The sequence below is a fragment of the Haliaeetus albicilla genome, chromosome 8 (genome assembly GCF_947461875.1).
Source record: "Haliaeetus albicilla chromosome 8, bHalAlb1.1, whole genome shotgun sequence".
NCBI classification, from domain to species: Eukaryota; Metazoa; Chordata; class Aves; order Accipitriformes; family Accipitridae; genus Haliaeetus; species Haliaeetus albicilla.
The window spans coordinates 11,911,213-11,933,243 of NC_091490.1; the positions used below are offsets into that span (position 1 = coordinate 11,911,213).

A 22,031-nucleotide genomic window follows, 5' to 3' on the forward strand; every position below is an offset into this window, starting at 1 on the left:
ATCAGTTTGCATTACACGTCTGTACGTCATAATTTGTCAGGATTAATAGAACTGTGTGCGTGGGGGGGGGGAGCAGGAGGGAGCGCGTCATGTGTGTTTAGTGCAGAGATGTCTGTATCACTTATTTATCTCTGCTCAGGCCGCTGGGTTCCCGGAAAACAGCAAGCGCAGCACGTCTGGGAATCGCTGAGCAACCCGGAGTGCTCTCGCAGCCACAGCCCTGCCCACTGGCCCCTCCAGCTGCAGAGCCACGGGAAAAGAGGTGAGGGGGGTATTTTGGGTGCCTCTGACATATTGGGGTTTCTATGGCCCCGTGCAGAGGGTCAAGTCCCTGCACGCCATGTCAGGCATCAACAGCAGAGACACAAGGAAGGTGACACAAGGGCTCCCTCCCGGCTCTGCCAGAGCCTTGTTACATGATGCTGAAGCACAACTCCTTGCCTCAGTTTCCCCATGCATGACATCTACCTCTGCCCTCACTGCCGATTCCCTGCATGACTTGCAGAAAGTCATTTATTTTCACTTTGCAAATGACTTTTGGTCTCAATTGCTTATGGGGAATAGGTGCTGGGAGGCGCGAGCCACGTGCGGGTGATGAGCACGTCCAAAGGCAGAGCCAGCTGGTGCAAGCTATGCTCTCCCTAAGACCCAGTGAAACATGCCCAAGAAACAGGTCGGGGCTCTGGTGCTGTCTCCCCTTTGCATACAGCGCACTTGTTTGCAGCTCTGCAGCTGGACTATGGTTTGCCCCTGTAAAACACCGATTTCAGCTATAAACTTTATTTACAGTATATTACACAGGATTTAGTGGGACCCATAAAGACCAGAGGACAGAACTACCTGTGCCGTTGCTTCCCAGCGGTGACCCAGCAAGACCAGTGAAAGCAGCCTGCAACAGCCATGCAGGCTTCTCTGTCACATCGCCCAGCCGATACAGACAAGTGCTACCTACACCTCTTGGGGTCCCAGGGGCTGCCCACCCCAGGGGCTGACACCCTGCCCACAGCTTCATGTTAGATGTCTCTCAGCTCGCTCCTAATGAGCTCATACGTCCACCCAGGACAGCCCAATGCTGCGCAGAGCTCCCGTCTCGTGTCCTGGAAGCAAGACAGCCCCGTTAGTGCAGCACTACGCTCCGTCTCATTAGCACTGCCTCTCACCAGGACTAATTATCCTGCCTGCTAGTTCGTCTCTCTTGCCCAGCGTGGCATGGCCAAGAGGAGGCGTGAGGTCTCCTTGCTGTCCTTGTGCTGGGTCCTCGCCCCAGCACTGATGGTAACATCACTGGGACCGCAGCATCCAGTCCTGGATGGCTCCTGGTGAGCTGTGAAACTCGATGCATTGAAATCAGGGATCTGGGGATACGGAGCAGGGACCACCTGCCTCGGCATCTGTAGGAGCTGATGTCGGGTCAGATGGGAGAGGGCGGCGAGCAGATCTCCATGTGCCAACACACCTTCCCGCTGCACCCCGCGCTTCTCCAGCCCATTTCAGTTCCACTGCATGAATTAAAAGGCGGTAAGTGACCACCCTAAAGACCTGCACAGTCTAAATATCATGTCAGATATCAGCGTTATGGATAATTATAAACTGTCTTGAGTGAAGAATGGTGATACTTTACAGTATTGTCATTGCTGTCACTTTGCTTGCAGTGAAGCTCAGCAGAAATGTGGATTTAAAATACTCCTGACGGTGCTGACGGCAGCATCCTGCCACGGTATGACCCCCTGCAAATGGCTCACCACCCCCATGCAGAATGTGTACCCCACAGCAGAGCACCCCAAATCCTGCCTCCGCATCAGGGGGGTTCAGTAACTACTAGGGACAAGGCTTGCCCCCTCCTCCCCCTAACTACTGCCCAGCAAAGAGCCCTGGCTACCAAAAATAGCGATGCTATCCCATCCCTCGCAGGGGGCTCTGCAGGGCACCCCTCAGCCAGTACCACCACCCTGCTGACAGCGTTTTGCTTGGGCAAGAAATGGGCTTCTCAACCAAAGCAAACAGGGACTTTTTCATTAGAAAAAACTGGACCCCCCTCCCATTATTTCCCCTTTTTGCTTCTCCAGAAGGGCTCGGGGAAGTCCTGGCTGAGCAAGTCCTACCTCCAAAACCCAGCCCCTGCTGGAAGCCCCAAACCCAGCCCCTCCGATGGTTCCTCGGGGGGTCCGCTCTTCTGCGTGGAAGCACATGCCATGTCCCCAGAGGTCCTCAGGGGTCCCCAGGGCTTCTTTTGCTGGTGCCACCATGCTGCCCATCCATCCCAGGGTCAGTGCCACCCTCCCTCCGCTCTGGTCCAGGGGATGCCATGGGTCCATTCCCTCCCCACGGCCACCGCATGGCTGAGCCCCGTCCCCCTCCTCCCAGTGCCGCTTCCCAAGCGCGGCTGGAGGACGTGACGTCAGGGTCCCTTAATGGGCAGCAGTCACCTCGCTTTAATAACAGCTCCCAGAAACAATTGTACATTTACAACCCAGCGAGCGAGCTTGGCACGCTGAGCCCGCTCCCCTTCCAAGGCTTAATTTGATTTTGACATATTGGCTTGAGATTAAAGGGCTCTCATAAAAAAAGAAAAAAAAAAAAAAAACAAAACACACCAAAAAAAAACCCCAAACACACACACGCATCCAGCCCCCCCACCGCCCCCTTTTCAGGGCTCAAGCAAAAGTGCTAACATTGTAATATTTTAAGTAGAGAAAATCCAAGTGTGCTTTACCCCCTGCTGGCTCTTATGCTGGGCTTATAAAAATTAAGTGGAAACCTACACAGCTGTAGGCTATAAATCCTTTGTCGCTAACACAGCCAGGCCTGGTACCTGCCTCCAAAAAAAAAAAAAAAAGAAAGAAAAAAGAAAATAAATGCAAACTCCAAGAAGCGAGTGGCCGAAAGAGATGCACGGGGCTGGCCAGGCTGGGCAGGCTCGGGGGCAGCCGTCGGGGCCCTGGGGACGTCCCCACGGCCGGGGGGCCGCGGGGAGGAGGAGTGGGGAAGGGGGGAAGCGCCAGAGCCTCTGAGAGAGCACGGCAAAGCAGTAAGAGCCCTCTCGGCTGAAGATCAATTAGCATCAATTACTGACTTCATTTAATTGTCGTAGAAGATGAATTTGTCATTTTTAGTCTGGAATTAATGGGAGACCTTCAACTTTCCCTTGGCAGCCCCAGCAGGTCACTGAGTCTTTTTTTTTCTCCTTTTGCATGGGGAAGAAACGTGGCAGCGGGGAGGAGAGGCGAGAGCCACCGATGCCGCCCGGGTACCCGTCCCCATCCATCCCCACCCATCCCTACCCATCCTCATCCACCGCCGTCCCACGCACGGCACCGCGGTGGCAGCCAGCCGCAGCAGCTGATCGGCACAAGCAGCAAAGACAGTACCGGTGCCCTGGCCAGCCCTCGTGCCGTGCCCGGCAGCGCTCCCGCCACCACCTTTCCTGTTTTCTCTCTTTTTTTTTTTTTGGCACCTTCCACTTTTTCTCCCCTTTCCCGTTTTCTGCCAGAAATTAATTTTGCAGCCGAGGGCTGCGAAGTGTTTACATTTTCCCCGGCAAACAGGCGACAGTAAACAATGAACGCTCGCAGATGAAATTGAATTTATAACTGCATTATGGGGCCAGATAACGCCCTAAAATAATACAACGATAAGAAAATTCGATTTGATTGCCGCCGCGAATCAGCTTGGGCCCATCTGCAGCCGGGGCCTCCCGTAATAATTTTAAATTGGGTTTGTAAACCTTATTTGTCCTTAAATATTTCTGTCATTTTTCATTGCTGGAGACAGATCCTTGGGTGCGAGGCGGCGGATTGGCCCCGCCAGAGCCGCAGCAGCGTGCAGGCAGAGGGCCGGCGCGGGTGCCCGGCGTGCCGAGCGGGCGCCGGGGCCGGCGGTGACAGCCGCTTGTCCTATCCATCACTGTGTCGACAGCCAGGGAGGAATCTCAGGGAGAAATTGAGTTTGCCTCACAGGGGACAATTGAACAAATTAATAGACCATTAGCCAAGCGGTGACCTGAGAAATGAGGGTGCTCAGGCTCCCCCCAGGTTTGGGGGGAAGGAAGGGGAGAGACGATGGAAATCCCGTGGTTGTCCCCAAGGGGACAGTCCCAGCACTCCAGGATGGGATGGGAGATGTGGGTGGGCAGCCACGCCAGGCGTCTGTCATTGATTGCTTGCAGCCCGGCACCGGCTCACCCAAAAATGGCTGTGCCGGTGTGCTGGCGTGCAGATGGCACGGCGGGAGGGATGCAGGGTTCCAGAGGGTAGGAGATGGCAAGAGGGGCTGCGAGGATGATCCACGGTAATACAGAGGGACAGTCAGGCAGTGGTAAAGGGAAAGGTAGGAAGAGGGGGAATAAAAAATCCAATTCTCTCGTTTTGGAGAAATCTCCTACAGAAAGCCATCATAACAGAAGTGCTGCACGAAACGGTGCTGCGGTGTGCATGGGATGGCTCCCAGGTCCCCAAGGTGCATGGGCACAGGGCACCCACCAGTCCCAGTGGATGACAGGCTTGTGGTTACCGCCAGGCAGGACACCAGGCGTATGCATTGATCCCTGCCTGTCTCAGCCCTCTTCACATGATGAAGGATACTGAACCGGGAAAGGGCTGGGCAACTCCTGCATCCCGGCCACCAGCCAGGGCTGCGGGACCTTGTGAAGGGTTGATCCCGGGGAGGACATGGTCCTCCTGCCTCCAAACACAGCCGGGTTCCCTGTGCAGCATCTCTCCTCTGCAACCTCCCCCAAGCTTGCCTGTATCATAACCATTCATTATCCAAAAGACTATATTTATTAAGTCCCCTGCCAAGGCATTACAGAGTGGTCTGTAACAGAGATTAAAAGCAGAATAAAACACCGTGATCTTTTTTCAAGTAAACAAAACAATAAACAGCCTCAGCATTGGCTACCAGGAACACACAAGCCGTGAGAAGGATGCCGAACTGATTGCTGCCACAACACGAACATACTTGTGCCTGCAAACGCCCCACTCTCAGCAGTGGGGATCAGCCCCGCACACATGCTTCTGCTTGTCCAGCTGCTCCCTGCACTGAAGACATGCTTGGTAGGGGAACACCTTCACCCGCGCTGTCCCGGGAACCTGCCCTGCACCAGCCCACCTTGGCCGGGATGCTGAGCCCCACGGGAACGTCCTGCCCTTCCTTTGCCCCTGCGACTTGTAGCGCAGGGACAGCTCAGGGACACTCCTCTGCTGGTACTAACAGCCTGCTGCAAGGGCATGCATGAGCCAGGCGAGGTTGGTGACTGTCCCCAAGCGTGCCAGCCCACCGACCCCCATGGCACCATGGCACTACGGCCCAGGGCAGCAGACGGATGGACCGGCAGCAGTCCTGGTGGCATTTGCCAATGGCTGGGGCAGCAGTGGGACGCAGCAAGGAGCCACGGCTCCTTGCTCCTGCCCGCTCGGGTCTACAGAGCACAGCATCAGCCCCTGCAGCACGAGGCTGCTTGGTTCTTATTTTCAAAGGTATTATTTTAAGTCTGTGGAACGAGGTGCTTCACGAAGAGGCACCAGGTTTCCTTTGTCTCTGCTGAAGGTAATCAGGTGCAGATAGGATGTATATTCTGTAAAAACATACACTCACTTCCACTCACCGGTTACCTTTATTCTGAGAGCTGTAAGGGTTTCAATTACCGGATTCTGGGATTTAGTGCCCAGGGCTTTTTGGTGTGCGTTAGATTTATTAGAAGGTTTAGTACCAGCGGAGGATTCACGCATTTACTCCCAGGAGCCCAGCTTCCGTTCACAGACCCTAAATCACGAGCTGAGATGGGCTATTGTCACTTACGACATTAGCATGGTTAACGTACGCAGGGATGATTAATAGTGATATACATGCAGCCTCCTCCTCCTCCCCAAACGCCTCGTCTCTGCCACCTCTGCCCAAGCCGGGGGCTGCAAGGGGCACAGCCAACGCGCCTGCCTTGGTGGGGAGACCCATGCTGCAGGTGCTCAGCACCACCCCAGCACCAACAATATTACTGCGTTACACTGTATTTTATTATTACTTTTAAGATGAAGTGTTGAAGGCACTTGGGGGGCAGAGGGCTTTCTGCTGAGGCAGAGCTATGGGAACTCCCCGCAGAAGCTGGCTGGGAGAAGGGGAAGGTGCGCAAGGGGAAGAAGGTCGCTGGAAGAAGGGGAAGGATGCAGGTTGGCAAAACCTGTGGAAAAAAATTGTTATTCTAAAAGTAAACCCAACCTTCCCTGGCAGGACCCACCCAGCCCTTGCTGGCTCCTTCTTCCCAAAGGACAGCTCAGGTGAAATCTGCCACTGGAGGAAAGAGAAGAGGATGGTGCCTTTCTTTACTAAGCAGGGAGCAGCCAAATGAGCCAGCCCCTCTGATCCAAGCAGATCTCATCTGAAAAATCCCATGGGATTATCCCACCCTTCCACACAGCTTGCCTCACATCCGCAGGAGCAGATCCACATGTTACGGTCCTCCCTCTTGCCCCCAGAGACTGGCAACAAGGCTAAAACTCATCACACGAGTGGTCTCCCAGCACCTCAGGGATGCAGCAGCCTCTGCATTGTGGGCTCTGCATCTTGCAGTGGCGGGTACCCGAGGCTCGAGGCAAGCCCTCGGCCCTGCTGCACTCCAGGGGAGACACGACCACGCTCCTAACGAGCAAGATCCTGATGGCTTTTGTCCTTTTTCCAATACTGTGTTACTTACATTCCTTCTTTTTTAATTAAAGCAGCCCCAGCTGATTTTACAAGCTTGCCGCTGCTTCTCTCCCAGTCTCTGTGTCTCTCATATGCTTGAGTGCTAGTATTAATTATTAGAGCCAATTTACTGTTTATACTCTGATGTTTTAACTAATTACCACTAATGGCAGACACCAGTGGGCAATCAACTTCATTTAGTTCCCAGTGCAAACCACTCATTACCATCTGAGAGAGGGAAAGCGAGTGCGCGGGAGGGATAAATAAAGACCGAGCTACATGGGCGGGTGGCTGGGACTGGTGGCGAGCTGCAGTGCCGGGGGATGCTCCTGCTTCCCGGTGTCAGCCCCTTCGGCAGGGCTCTGGGGGAGGATTTAAAAGCTCCAGCATGTGTGGATGGGCAGTAGGGGAAAGCTGCTGTGCACAACTGCTCTGCAGGGGCTGTTAAGATCGCTGGTACTTCGTGCCATGTGCTGAGCCCTGCCTTGTCACCAGGGAAAGACTAAGCCTGAGGCAGCTACAGTTACAGGAGAGCAACGTGCCTCTTTCCTTGCATAGTAAATGGCTCCTTGTCCCTGCTGGGTTTCATCTTGGGATTCATCCCTGGGGAAGTGCAGCCCCTGCTCATGTTCTTGACTTGGCGTGATGCCAGATGGAGCCAGGTTTCCTGAGTCCCAGGTGCCTCTGGTGTTAATCCTGCCGTGAGAGGTACAGTGGGTGATGTAAAGTCAAGATGAGCTGGGACTGAAAGGCCCTTGAGCTGGGCTTCCTCCTGCCTGGAGCTGAGCTCTAAGCCTGGGCTAATGAAGCTTGGTCATGGAGCTAATTTAGCTGTTCCTGTGTGTAGTGATATTGTTGACATTAGTCCTTCCTTAACATGAGCGTATCCCTCAGGCTAGCTCATGTCTCTCTACTTGTTCCCTCTGGAGACCCAGGAAAGCCACCAAGGCACACATTTATTCCCCTGTACCTCAGAACCAGTGCAGGAACCCACAATGTTAGAAGCACATAAGCTTCAGGTGGTACAACTGTCCTGGCTGTGCTCTTTCCTCTCTGTTTTGGATCAAGAAACAAACACGCAGTGCAGAGAGGGGCCTGCAAGGAGGGATGGTGGAGCGAGATGACTCCACCAGAGCTGGGCTGGTGCTGTGGCTCCAGGAGGAACCTTTGGTGGGCACAGTCCAGAGCAGAGAATGAGGGACTGAGCTCACAGGCATCCCTGGATGTGGCTGACAAACACCTCTAGAAAAAGCAATGTCCAGATCCATATGCCTCCTATGGCAAGACCCGTTAGCCCTGACCTGGGACAAACCTCTAGCCGACTGCATTTGTGGTTCTGAGGGTCTGGACTCCTCCAGTCCTCAAGCGTAAACCTTTCCAGGGGACAGACAGAGCTCTAATGACCTGCCAGCTCATTACCAGTAGTGGGAGTCCTGCCCTAACAAAAGGGACCACAGTGTTTTCAGAGTTTACATTCCACCATGTGATTTTAGCACAGTGATGCCACAACAGCTCAGCTGGGAATCCCAAAAGAGGGGCACAAGCCTAGCCACAGGGATGGGGCTGGGCACCACCTCTCCAAAACGATCTCCAGCCTTTCTCTTTCTCTTCTTTCCCCATTTCTCTCATTCTTTCATTCCCTGATTTGCTCTGTCGGAATCCTGCTTTTGAGAGGGAGATGGGGGGGTTGGAGACCTGCTCTGCAGTGGTAGGGACGTCGTCGCCTGTCTTGTGGAGGGGGGGGTTATAACTATGCACACATCTGAAATGTAATTGCTGTCAGCTCTCTCCATTCTTGCAGCACGAGGCCTTTAATCTCTCCCACCAGACCCATCGGCCCTGATATTGCAGCTCCAGAAAGGCTGGTTTTATGTACTTTAACCCTGCGACCTTTACAAATCCCATCATTCCAATCAATACGTCTCATTAGCGTTAGGTAAATGTATGGGATGGATGGGGAGCTGTGCTGGGAGGAGCCCGCAGAGGGTGGGGTGGAAAGTGCTCCTGCCTGCTCGCTCTCGGGGGGCAGCACAGCCCCACCACGCTCCCCAAGCTGCTGGGGGCATCCCCCCCCCAAGCATCCTTGCCCCCAAATATCCTTCCCCCCAGACGCACACCTTGGTCCAGCCAGAGAAGGGGGCCAGCTAATGCAGAGCATGAAACAAAGTCCCTGCAAAGCCAACCGCGGAGTCAAGAGCCCAAGCCGTTAACTGGACCAAGCTGTTGGAGTCATTTTCTTCTCTCTCCTTGGGAAGCAGACATATGTTTTACAGCTTTCCCCTATGTCGACTAAATGAAAACATACGGGGCCTGTGGCAGGTGATGGGAAAACAATGTGGGGTGTGCGTGGGGCTGCCTGCCATCCCTGCCCGTCGGGCAGGGGAGCTGCCAAGGAAGGCAGTTACTGCGGATGGCAGGACAAAGCCAAGGAGTGCGGTGTAGAAAGAAAATCTCTATCACTTCCCATGAAAATGAAGGGCTTAATCCATGGAGAAGTGTGAGTTTACACCAGGTGAGGACCTCACCAGCACAGGAACGCTGGCCATGCCAGGTGGGACTGACCCATGGATTCACAGGGCATCAGTCAACCAAGGATGCTTCAAAAAAAGGATGGGGCCAGTCCTGCCCTTGGGAAGGCTGGAGGTGGGATAGTGTTGCAATCCGGTTTTCATTGGGGAGGGGGCTCCCTTCCCCCTGGATCAGTGCCTCAGCCAGCAGGGCTGTAAATACTATTACTGCCCATAAAACTACCCAGCTCTCCTCCGAATCCTGCTCAAACGCTTGACTCGGGCGACCCACTGGCAGCAGCAGATCCCACAGGAGCGGGTGTCTCGGGGGCTGCTATTGCTGCAGCACGCCCGGGGTGGGAGCAGCCTGCCCCGCCATGCCTGCCTCCTCGCTCCCCATGCTGTCACCAAGGTGTGGGGTGGCTTCCCGGGGGACCACAGGACGAGTGGCCTCCAGACCTCGGCACTGCCGGCTCACCCGTGCCATGTTCCTCGCAGCTCCGCGCTGCGCCATATCTGTGTCCCAGAGCTTGAATTGAACTATCCCATGCTTAAGCAAATTCATCTCTGGCAAATGCAGCTCCTCAAAAGGAAAGGAGTTTAAGGTCTTCTCCTCCCCGTGGGGCATGCTGGGGTGCAGGAGGAGGTGAGGGTGCCTTCCTCACCCTCCCCAGGCAGGGCAAGCTTTTTAAGTTGCATCTGGAGCCGGGTTTGGTTTCTGAGCTCTGCTATCCCCATCTGCAGAGCCAGCACGTTACTGCAACAGCACTCAGCCCCGCCGGCTTCGGGCTTACCCCAGCAGTAAAAGCGGCCCGATGAATACAGACTACAAAATATATTCGTATGCATGCATCTATTTCTGCAAGAACCTACAAAAGCAAGGGCTTAAAAACCATGGGCAAGCTCTGCTTTTTCACATTAGTGAGGCTTAATGAAGGTGTTTCCATGAGGTTTAAACTCAGAGCTGGGCCAAATATACCTCTTGCTGGAGTGTGGGACAGCCAAATTCGTCTCTGTGCCAGAGGGGATACACGGAGCTAGGTATGGGACGTTCCCATGTATGCAGGATGGTTTGGAGACCCGACTCACGTACTCCCCCCTTCCCAGCACTGGTGCCCACCCTCCCCATCTCCCCGCTGCTCTGTTTGTCAAGGCTCTTCGGCAAGATCTCAGACTTGTTGACAAGCACTAAACTCTGCGGCGGCATGAAAACCATTTAAGCACTAAGCCCCCCTCGGCTTTAGCAGGATGACTGTGCAGCGCGGGATCTTAGCGCAGCCCCTGGCAGGAGGCAGAGGGAAGGAGAAATGAATAAATCCTCCAGCGGGGCCAATTTCACTCAACCTGACATTGCTCCTCCTGGAATTAAACAGGTGAGTCCTGAGGTGCCTCTCCGGAGCGGTGGGCTGCTCAGCACTGTGCCAGCACCCCTGCCCATCAGTTCCCTGGCCACCAAGCTGGGAGTAGCCATGAAAACTGGGTCTGGTCTGTGATAGGAAAGACCAGTCCGTAGCTTCAGAGTCGCCCTCTCCAGCAGAACAACTGTTGGGCCTGATAAATCCCCCGCTCTGCAGTGCACCAGGGTACCTTGCCCTGGCTAGGAGCCCCCAACAGCAGGACACCCATGCACGTGGGGCTCTCGCGGTCTTTCAAGCTTCGGGTTTTTTGCCACCAACAGCGTGGAGCCAGCAGCAAAGCCTCCCAGGCAGCCGCAGACCCTGAGCAAGCCTTTTGGAGCAGCACTGCCCTCCGGCACTGCAGTCCCTGCCCGGCCATCCCTACCCAGCAGCAGGACATCCCACACAGCCACGGCAAAGGGGAACGGGGCAAGAGGGCGGAAAGCTAACACATCCCCCAGCCGCATGGTTATTGGCAGAGGACAGAGCAGTGGCCTTGCTGCAGGACCCTGTTTAACCTTCTTCGGCTTGTCCGCTGGAGGAAATCTTAGTGGAAGGAGAGATATTGTAGATAGAAAGATTGGTGGGTCCAGAGATGCAGGGGACTGCAGCAGCCTTAGATTTTATCTGTGTCTGCATGGCCAGACAACCTTGGAATCCCAATCAACAGTTGTTAATAAAACATAGGGGAGAAGCACAAGGGGTTAAAGGCAGAGCACACGCAGGGCTCTGGGGGAGCCTCAATGCTGAGGGCACTCAGTGCTGCCACTGTCTAGTCTAATACTGCCCAGAGCGCGTAAGCTTACCAGCTCCCTTTTCCTTACCCATTGGAAAATCTGCTTTTGGACAGTAATGGAAACAGAAGGAATTCCCAAAGGCCTGGAACTACCCACCCCCAGATCCCTGTCTGCTCCACTGGCTCCTGTGTGCCTGTCTTGTTCCTGTGCTGCACCCCCCGAAGGGCTGGGGCTGATCCTGGCCCTGGGGGAGGTGGGAAGAAGCTGAAGGTAGCTGCCAAGGCAGGAGCAGAATGCTTCCCAGTTCTTCCTTTCACTCCTAGTCTCTCTTGGCAATATTCAGCCTTCGGGGCTGCTCTTCTCTGTGTGCCCCTCACCCCCACGTGTGGTCTGGATCTGCAGGACCCATTCCTTCACTGCATTTCACCCGTGCCACTGGGAGCTCCTCTTCCTTGTAAGGAGCTGGGGAAGGAGATGGGGCAGCCCCAAGGCTGGGAAGGGAAGGGAGAGCTGGTTCTGGTCGTCACTGGAGAGAGCAAGCAGGTGCTCAAAGCACTGGGACCTCATCCCAGAGCCACCTCTGCCTCCCTGCTTCCTCCTCTTCTCCGGCCATGCAGAAATCTGGCCCTTACTCAGCCCAGCATTTCAGTCCCAGCCATTACAATGACAAGGGTGATAAGAGATTCTTATCACAGTGCTCAGCATCGATTTGAAGCTGAGCCCCTTCCCCGAACTCCTCCTCCTCCTTGCGGCTGCTGGAGCGGCGGTCGGCGCTGCAGAGGAACTCAGCAGCAGGGCATGTTGGAGAGCAAAGATGACAGTTCAGGGTTCAGATCCCTTAGGAGATACGTCCCTCCAGCCTAGCAGCTTCAGGCGTAGCCTCCTGCCGCAGACAGAGCACGGGACAGGAGCCAGGACGCCTGGGCTTCTTCCTGCCACCCATCAGCTGGGAGACCTGCCCCGGGTCCCCATGCTGCAGGAGGGACAATGCAGCTCTGCATCCCTGGAGGGCACTGTGAGCTTCCATCCAGGGGGACCTGGGCAAAGGGCTATGGCCTCCCAGCTGAGACAGGAGCTTGTTCCCTACTTGTGCTCAGGGGAAGAAAGGAGAAGGTCCCACTGACCCCACAAGAGAGACAGGGAGCAGCCTGCAGTCCTGGATCCCAAGCCTGGGGCTCACTGCACCCTTGTTTTACTCCAGCTCCCCAAAGAGTTCTCACTTTCTACAGCTCAGCATGGCCTGCCTCCACTCTGACCTTCCTCCCCACTGATCCTACCCACACACCCATGCTTGATGGGGACAGATCCTGCCCTCCCATGGTTGCCTGATGGGGACAGTGCTTGGGAAGGAGACACTTCCCACTGGCAGAGCCAGGGGCTCCCAGGCTGGACCTGCTGTCTGTGAGCCCCGGTCACAACACAACAGCCAGCATCCCGCCTGGTGTCACTGCAAGCTGCTGTCCCCTCTCCTGCTGGGAGGCTGTCTGGGTGTCTTTCATGAGGAAGCAGAGAGTGCACACAAGTTTCAGTGAGGTTAGGGCTGATTTAGCACAGCTGCCCAGTTTCTCAATCTCTCCCTGCAGCCACTGCCTCCACCATTTACAAAACTCAGTTCCTTTCACCAGCCTCACAACACGGCCAGGTCGCTGCTTGGAGCAGTCCTCAGAGACCCACGCCAGTCCAGACTTTCACCTTTCAGTTTCCCCCTTCTCAGCTCTGGGATGGCCAGCGGGATGTTGTGTGCCCAAGAGGGAAAGCAGAGGACCTGGCAGCACAACTGCCCGCACCGAGGCTGCCCGGGGCAGTTGGCACTGCAGCTCCCCAGTTCTTGGGGGTGCCCTGGCTCAAATGCACACACTCACTCTTTGCAGCATACCTGCAAAGGCAGAGCAGGACCTCAGCCACCGGTGGGGAAACTGAGGCACAGGTGGGTTGTGGGCTCGCACGGCAGAGCTACCGAGAGGACTGAGACGTCCTGGTCTGGAGCTGCCCGAGGAACCTCGGCCCCTATAGAAGCCTTGAAGCCCCAGCAGCTCTGGCCATGCAGATGTTGCAAGTCCTCCCTTTCCTCCCAGAACCGTCTCTGGGAAGAGCAGAAGCACAAGGCGGTGGCAGGGGAAGCATCCGAACAATCAGGGCTTGTGCAGAGACGAAGAAAGGCCCTTCTTGTCGGCGGGTGCAGTTGGGGTGAGCCCGGGGGCATCGCAGGATGGCACCCCAGGTACCCCAGCTGTGCCGACTCTCCAGCGCAACAGAGAGGGGGCTGTTGTGGGCCCAGCCCCGGCACAGGGTGTCACCGCCTGCCTTGGTGAGCAGGGATGCTCTCTCTTTGTGCCTGCTGGTTTCTGCTCTGCTGACCCGCTTTGCTCCCTCCGCCGGTGCCATCCATCAGCTCTGGCAGCCCTGTCAATTCCAGGGCTCCGTGATGCCATTCCCCAGGGGAAAAAGCACTTTTTTTTTTTTTAAGGGAAAGGAGAAGTATTTTCCCTCCCGGAAAGCTGCTATGCTCCCTTCCTCGTCTCCTCAGAGACACCTAATGCTCAACCCAGCCCAGGGACAGGGGCACAGCATGTGCCTGGGCTTTTCACTCAGCCCAGCCCCAGCCTCCCAGCCGGCTGGGGGCCAGAAGGGCTGCGGTACCTGCAGTGTCCCGGCCAGATGTGCAGTGCCCCTGGGGCAGATGTGCTCCAGCTCCCAGCCTACCCCCGGGCCCTTGCTATTGCAGGTACCAGGCAGGCGGTGGCAGCCTGACTCGCAGCCCGCAGGTCCGGCAGGCAGGTCCGGAGGGTGAGCGGCCGTGCCAAGCTGGCAGGAGCCGGGAGAAATCAGCCCGGCGATGGCCAAACCCGCCCGGCCCTTTGCACGGTGCCTTATCGGGGCTGGCTGCGGCAGCAGCAGCTCGGGGAAGGCGTTATTGCATACGTCCCATGTCCTGCTCGCCAGCCTGGCTGGTGGCGATGGGGATGAGCCAGGGATGCCAGGGCAGCTGCCAGCTGGGTCAGGCACCGGAGGATGACACTCCTGCCGGGATGAGGATGGGGCAGGGTGCGTTCACACCTCCGTCCCTGAAAGCCCTTCTCCAGGAGGTGGTGGGTTTGAAGCATGCGCTGGCAGGGTGAAACCTCCAGCAACGCTCCACGACCGAGTGCTCGCCATGAGGCTGCAGCGCTGGAGACTACCTATAGCTGAGCGGTAGGAAAAAGCAGGATCCTGTGAGCAGCCATCATCCCTTCCTCCCTGCCTCCCTGGGCTAGGGTCAGCCCCGCAGCGCTGGACATTGCCCCAGCTCTCCCCAGCCCCAACTCGCTGTCCCGAGGTCCAGATGTGGGTCAGGGTACCCGACCGTTATCAGGGCTTTCTGCCTCTGCCCCTGCAATCCCGCCTCAGCAGCAGAAACATCTGCCTCACCTCTTCAATCAATACTCAGCTCTTAACAGTCCTGACAACTCGCAAGAAAACAGGGGCATTAAACGTTAATTATATCTATTTGGATTCAAAAAATTTTATTACTTGAGTTAATTATAGCTGGAGTCGTAAAAAGGTGCAGAGCAAGAGGCACTGCTGCTCCCTGGGGCGAACAGGGCTGAGCACCCCCAGCCATCCCGAGCCTTTGGCTGGGCAAGGCTGGAGGGATGTACCCGCCATGAGCACGGCCGCCTGCCCGGCACACGGCCGGACCCTGCCCCTCGGGAAGGGGTCGCCATGGGAAGGGGCTGCACGGGGGCCATGCCGGCAGGGGGGTGCAGAGCCGGCGGCGGGGTCTCGGGGCGCACGGCAGGTACTCGCTTAGCTGTTGCGCTGGCAGGACCTGGCCTGCCCCAGCCTGTGGGCTTCTAATTTACTGCTTTCCTTTTACCGTAAAACTGAAAGGGGAAGGTGCACCCTTTAATCACTGCCTCCGGGGCCCCGCCTGAAACCACACAGAGACCGAGCGAAGGCTAGGAGTTAATGCTCCTTCCGACACCTTTTTATGATTCATGGGCCTGACCTTGAGCCATAAACCGCTCAACCTCCCCGCCACACTGGCAGTATTTACAGCCTGCAGGGGCCACTGCACGCAGCCACCGATGCAGATCCGCAGCCAGGGCCGCGCACGCCAGCACAGGTACGCAGCCGGGGATGCAACAAGTACGCAGCCGGAGATGCGCGGGCTGGGACGGCTACATGGCCCGGGGATGCCCACGCAGGTGGGCACCTGTGGACGGATCCTAATGCAGCACATGGAGATGGAGATGCACGTAGTGCACTAATGAATCCATGTTTATGCACACCCATACATGCACACAGAGGCGTGCACAGGTAAATGCGCTAACATGCCCTCACCAGGATGCACATAACAAGCACGTTTGCGTGCAGGGAGGTGTGCACCCACATGCCCGCGGGCTGGGCATTTGCCCCCAAACACTGGACCACAGTGGGGGGCTTTCCGCTTGTCGCAGCAGGGCAGAGGGCCAAGCGCCGTGGCCGTGGGCATGGCCCCACGGACACCCCAGCCCCCCCCGCAGCATCCTGCAGCATGGGTCCCGCTCCCCTGCTGACACACGAAGCACCTTGGTGGCACTGCGGAGGCAGGTCCGGGCATCAGGGTCTGTCCCGCTGCATCCCACTGGCCAGGTAGCCCCAGATCTTGTTCCACAGGTGAGATCCATGAAAGCCTACACTGGTCCAAATTGGAGCAGGGTGAGGTCTACTGGTTAAAGCAAAGGGTGCCCTTCTGGGTAGGCTCAGACCAGCCAGCTCCTCGCTTTATGCCTCAGTTTCCCCACCGCTGCAGCAGGAAAAATAATCCTGACCCATCAGGTTTGCATGGAGTTGGGAGGCCAAGCTCGTTAATGTTTGCAAAGTGGGTTTGGCTCCTGTGATAGAGCAAGCCAGAAATGTGAAGGTCATTATTATTAGCAGGATTAAAGCAATTTAACCCAGAGTGAGGAGGTACAGGTGAATGTAGCAGCTGCACTGCGCTCAGCAACAAATCGCACACATGTACAACTTCAAAATAGTGATGACTGCTACAATTATGGCTCATTTTAGAAACACTGGGCAGAACTAGGGGCTTGCCAGAGTGCCCTCTAACACTTCTACCCAAAAAATACCCTCCCTGAAGGCAGACAGGGCTGAGGTAGGCTGTTCCCAGAAACATCCCGAGCCCCTATAAGCTGTCAGTGCCCACTCAGTACGTGCACAAATCTCCTGGCACGGGCCCACGTGCATCACTTGCCAGCACAGAAGTCCTCACACACAGCCCGCCTGGTCCTCGCCAGGACCAGGACCTTTTCCTCTGCCCCCATCAGGGGACCACAGCATTGGTGAACTTGCCCAGAACAAAAATCTCCCTGTTTTTTTTTTTTAAGTTTACAGGTTGTCAAATTTCTTCTTTCCTCCTTAAAAAACAAAAGAGGGAAGAAACACCCTTATCTCAGAAAGCAGAGTGCAGGAAAAAGCTACTGGTCTTTTGGACTCAGTGAGTCCCCATTGGTAGCCTCACTTGTCATGGAGAATTTATCAGCCAAACACAGCGCTGGTATAATGCACCATATAACTAGTGCATAAACAAACTTCAGCATGATAAATGCCCTGCTTTGAAGCCATAAAGTTATTAGCTAGTGGCTGTTAGCTACTGCTTAGCATGGGACATGCTCCTTCCGTTAACCCCTGGATGCCCCGTCCGTGCTCAGAAGCCCGGGGAGATCTCCGGAGGGCACCTCCCTGCAGTGGGAAAGCAGGGAGGGATCTGGCGGGCAGGGATGCTTCTGCTGGCGCTTATCTGTGCGCGCTGTACCCACTGCGAGGACTGCAGGAGGGAAATGCCTGCTGGGAATGGGGCTCTGAAGGCTGGCACCCCTTCGCTGTCCTATTTGAGACCTTCAACGGCTCCTCTCCTTCCCTCTGCCCCCCAAGAGGCAAACGCAGAGGGGAGCAGGGCCAGGGTGGTTACGTACGTACCCACTGCTCAGACCCTCCTGCGCTGTACCCGTTTCAGAGATGGGCTCAGATGGGGCTGGTGGAGGGCAGTCACCCCTCCAGCGCCCAGGCCACCTCCTTTAGATGAAGTACTGCTGAGGACTCTGAAGCAAAACCCTAAACTTTTCTGGCAGCAGGCAGGCAGTGAGCTCCAGTGAGGTGTTTAGAGTTCCCTCTGCTGCCTGCAGCGCATGGCTGCCTGCAGCTCCTGACGAGCACAGCCTCACCAGAGGCTAGGAGATGCTGGAGAAGCACAGCCGTGTCCCAGGGCCAGCATCGCTGGCCATGAGCCACTCAGCTGGAGATGGCTAACCAGCATCAGCAGAGCCAGCAGGGCCAGGGCTCCTGCCAACACCAGACCTGGGGAGCACCCTCCACTGTGCAGGGCCAGGCTGTGACACCCATCAAGGTCCTTTGGTCCCTCAGGCCACCTCCTGCCCCCGTCCCACACTTGGATACAGGACCAAGGCAGGGAGCTGGGCGTGCTGGGGATGGCAGCAGGTCTCTGGCACTCAGCCCAAGGCATGGACAGGGTTACACAGCAGCATGGCAACTTCTTCGCCACACAGCCCGGAGCCCCAGAGCCACAGCACGAGATGCTGGTGGCCAGGGGCTAACTCCTGTCCCTCTCCCAGTAAAACCACCCCTGCAAGGAGGCAGGAGATGTCTCAGCAGGGCCAGCTGGGGGGCAGTGGGACTCGGGGCTGCCTCAGCGCCTGTTCCTCATTAGAAGCCCAGTGTTGAAGAAACTCGTAATTAGAGCCCTGAGTATTAATTAATCTCCATGACCCTCCTCTCATTCTCCTTCCCCTGCTCCCACAGCTCAGGAGGTCAGCCTGGATTATTAACACATGCAAGTAGAGGATGGCAAGCTCACCGAGTGGGTTGGCAGACCCTGGGCCATGTCCCCGTGTTCAGAGCAGCTGAAGGTGCCCTGTCCCTCCCCTGCCTCCTCTCTCTTGTCACTGGGCTTGGTTGGGGACACGTCTCACTCACTTGGGCACAGTCAGCACTTCGGGGACAGCACTTAAATGAGCTGAAACATCCCAGAATGAGCAGAGCTGCTTTCACGCTAACTCTGCTTGCACAATCCCTTGCAGAGTGGCTGAGGGCAGATCCCTGCATCCCAGGGGCCAGGTTGAGCCTCACTGGAGACAACCTACCCTTGGAGACCTCCCAGCACGATGGAGTGCAGAGCAGCCAGCCCAGCCCAAAACCACCATTGAAAGGTCTTTGAGCACCCTGTCGCTGCTCATCCAGACCTTGCTTGGGTCTTTAAGAGACTCAGCACTACAAAGGCAGCCCTGGGGCATGGAGAGGACATGGAGACCTTTTGTGCAGCGTGGTCCATCACAGGGCTGTCCATGCAGACTCAGCCACTTGGGACACGGACACGGCTCCTGGGAAGGCCATGCTCTCTGGCAAGACGCTGCTCAGGCGCAACCTGAGGACTGATGTGCTGCAGAGAGCTGCCACGGAGCAAGAAAACAAGATATGAAATAAATCCAAACTTTTCTGACTCCCTGGTAACCACCAACTGCTTCCCTCATCTGATTTTTTTCCCCTTTTCTGCTGCAGCAATAAAAAGGGGAAAATCAACATCCAAATGATCTTGTTTATGGCGACTAAATAAGCTGCATGTGCTTAATCCGTTAGAGTTTAATGAATTTATGACTTGCTTTGGAATTTGACAAGGGCTGTAAAAGAGTAATTAACATTTATCAGTGTGTTTTTTACACACACCCCGCCCTCCTCCTGTCTCCCTTCCCTCCTCCTGCCGCCTGTCGCGAAGCAGCACTGGGTATCGGGGGGAATATAAAAGTGATCAATTAATTCTTAATAATCTCAGGGAAAGATTGTAGAGTCACAGTATGAACTCAGGGAGTGTCAATAAATGTGCCAAAGGTTGGTCCCCGGCTTTCTGGCACTGCTGCAGAGGAATGTGGGCGGCCAGGGAGGGGAGGGGGCTGCGGGGGCGGCGCTTTGGTGGACCAGCCCTGCACCCCTTTCCTTCTCTGTCACACTCCACCGGCCTCCCGAGCAGCTTTCTGTCACCGACACAGTGGCCTCTGGGACAGGAGGAGAGTGAGCAGGGGGCTGGTGGCAAGTGGGGTCCCCATCTAACGCAGCAGCGGTGGTGATTTGGAAACGCAACCCCGGTTGCTACCTGTGCCAGCCGATAGCTCTGTCCTGATAGACCTGAACCGGCTGAGAGCGACCCCAAATCCTCACCAGCATGACCGTGGAGCAGCTGAACATCTGCTTAGATGGAGAGTGCAGCCAATGGCACTGGCACCTGCGCCGCCCCTGCTGTCACCCCGCTGTCACTCGGCACAGGCGGCCGCCGCTGTTTCAGCTCTATTAGACACGAGGGGATGTCAGTGCTGACCCCCGAGACGAGCGAGGGGGGCTGACACCTTGCTTGGGTCTGGCCCTCCCAGCTGCTCAGCTGCCGTGGAGCAGGGCTGCAAGCAGAGATGCAATTTCGAGGCTGCAGGGGGACAAGCCCAGCCTCCCCTGCCACCGGTCCTGGGGCTGGCTGAATGTGACCTAAGGATCCCAGGGGATTTCCATGCTGGGAACCCAGAGTGCCCTGCCCTGGGCCACCTCCCTTGGCAGCCCTGGGGAGCAAAACCAGAAGGAGCCACAGCTATCACCTTCCCGGTTGGTAGGACATGTCCCCTGCCACAGTGACTGCAGCATCCTGCCCCCAGCAGTGGCCTTTGCAGGCACGTGTGTGACCGGGGCGTGGGGAAGCCTGGATTGCCTGGGCATCCATGGGGGAAGAGAGCTCAGGGTCAGTGCTCCTGGGGGGGCAGCAGGCTCTGTGGAGGAGACAGAGAAGCATCTGGGCTCGGCTGTGGGGCAGAGGGTCCTGGAGACCCACAAACAAAAGCTCAGGATGATAAATCCTCAGAGGTTTGAGACTGTCCGGGGATCTGCTCTGGACAGAAACAAATTCTCCCTGTCGAACATAATGGCCCAGAAATAAGCAATGAGGCAGGGATGGAGAGGGCTGGACCCAGGGGGGTCTGGAAAATCTCCGCCCAGCCCCACGCCGAGCACCGGTGAGGGTGGGAGGTGGAGGCAGTGATACCCTCCAGGCAGGCTGGGACCCCCGCACCGGGCACACACCCACCAGCTGGATGGGGCAGACTTGGGATTTCTTGCCTGGTGGGAGTTATTGAAGCCAGCCTGAAGGAGGACGAGTGCAGGACAGGCAGGGAAGAGAAGGGGAAAGTAACAGTACGAACTTGCCTTCATTTTACCTGAACTACAGTTTGGACGGCATGGGCTGCAGGGCTGGGCAGGGAGCAGAGCCTGGTGGGGAGCGGGGCTGAGCCCCCATGCAGGGCAAGGAGGTGAGGGAGGGGGCTGCGGCGGAGGCACTCTGCATGGCCAAATTATGGGAAAGCACCAGCTCCCAGCAGCCTCTGAGTGAGGGTCTCCAACCTTGGACAGGCTTTTAGTGCCAGGGGCTGCGCAAAAGTCTGCCCATCCTGCACACGTGCATCTCGGCGGGAGAAATGGAGGCACAGGGAGGGGTTTCAGGCCACCAGGACAGGTCCCAGCACACCAGCATCTGCTCCTCTCACTAGGCAGCAGGTCTGGGTCTCCACTGCATGAGTGCTGCAGCAACATCCATGGCCAAGGCTCCCACAACCACTCGGGGCCACTCGCTGGTGCCAGCTGCCCTGCCTCATGCTCAGAGCACAGCGCTCCTGCGGCGCTCTGCGTTGCCATCCAGGCTCCGCCACAGACCCCCTGCGTGACCTCAGGATCCCTCCTCCGCCGCAGAGGAGAGGATGCTGTGGGGCGGTGAGGGGGCAGAGGGGGGTCTGCGCTTCCCCCTGCCTGCGCTGGCTCAGCCGCTCCCACGTCAGCCTGTCTAAACAGCACCTCCTCCTGCAGAGACCTCGCGCTGGGGGTCGGCAGCTCAGCGTCTCTGGGATTTGTCACGGTATCGCCAGAGTTATCAAAAAGCAGCTTGGACCAGGCACCCCAAAGGGTTGGGTCAACCAGACCCAACATCATCCAGCTGCCAGGAAAGCAGCCTCCGGGGTTGAGGACACGGATGAGACTCTGGTGGCATGGGCCGGTCCTCCCTGCCCGCCGACACCCTGGCTCACACCAGGCACATGGCTTCACCTCCGTGCAAGGCTGGAACCTCCCCGCCTCACCCCGGCGTGCAAGGCAGCGCTCGTTAGTGAAGGAGCACGGCTGCTATGGGGCGATGCTTGGCCAATGCTTGCTGCTTTGCAACGGCACTAATGGATCGGAGACAGCCCAGCCATGCCCCCACCTCGCTCTGCTCGGGCGCTGCTGACGGTCGTAACAAAGAGCATTTATCCAGCTGCATTCCCAGTTTCTCCCTCTTTCCATTTCCCTTTTCTGTCGCTCAGGTGTGACAATTTTAATAACCATAAATAATAAGGTGGATGGTAACCATAACAGTACGTGCAGCCCTGTGTCGGCTTTTCTCCATCTGTGGGAGATGGCAGAAGGGCTAGAAGGAGTTAAAAGGAGACTCCCAGGTCCCCTAAGCATCTTGCCCAGGGTCTTAAGCCCATAAGCAGTGGTGCTAAAGATGATTTTAAGCCATGATTATAAGAAATCTATTGATCTTTTGGACTCTATAATGACAGATTAACCATTTTAATAAAACACCTATTAATCATGCATTAACCCTTCTCGGCTATTTGTACATTGAATACCAAATTGACAAGGGCATTGGGATTTCTAGGAGGCTTTTT

At 56.4% G+C, this 22,031-nt stretch overlaps 1 protein-coding gene across 3 annotated transcripts in view; it reads right to left on the bottom strand.

Annotated features, from left to right (window-relative positions):
- Positions 1 to 22,031, bottom strand: part of RNF220 (ring finger protein 220) — a 228,215-nt gene that overhangs the window by 117,662 nt on the left and 88,522 nt on the right. The gene's annotated exons all lie outside the window — the stretch shown is intronic.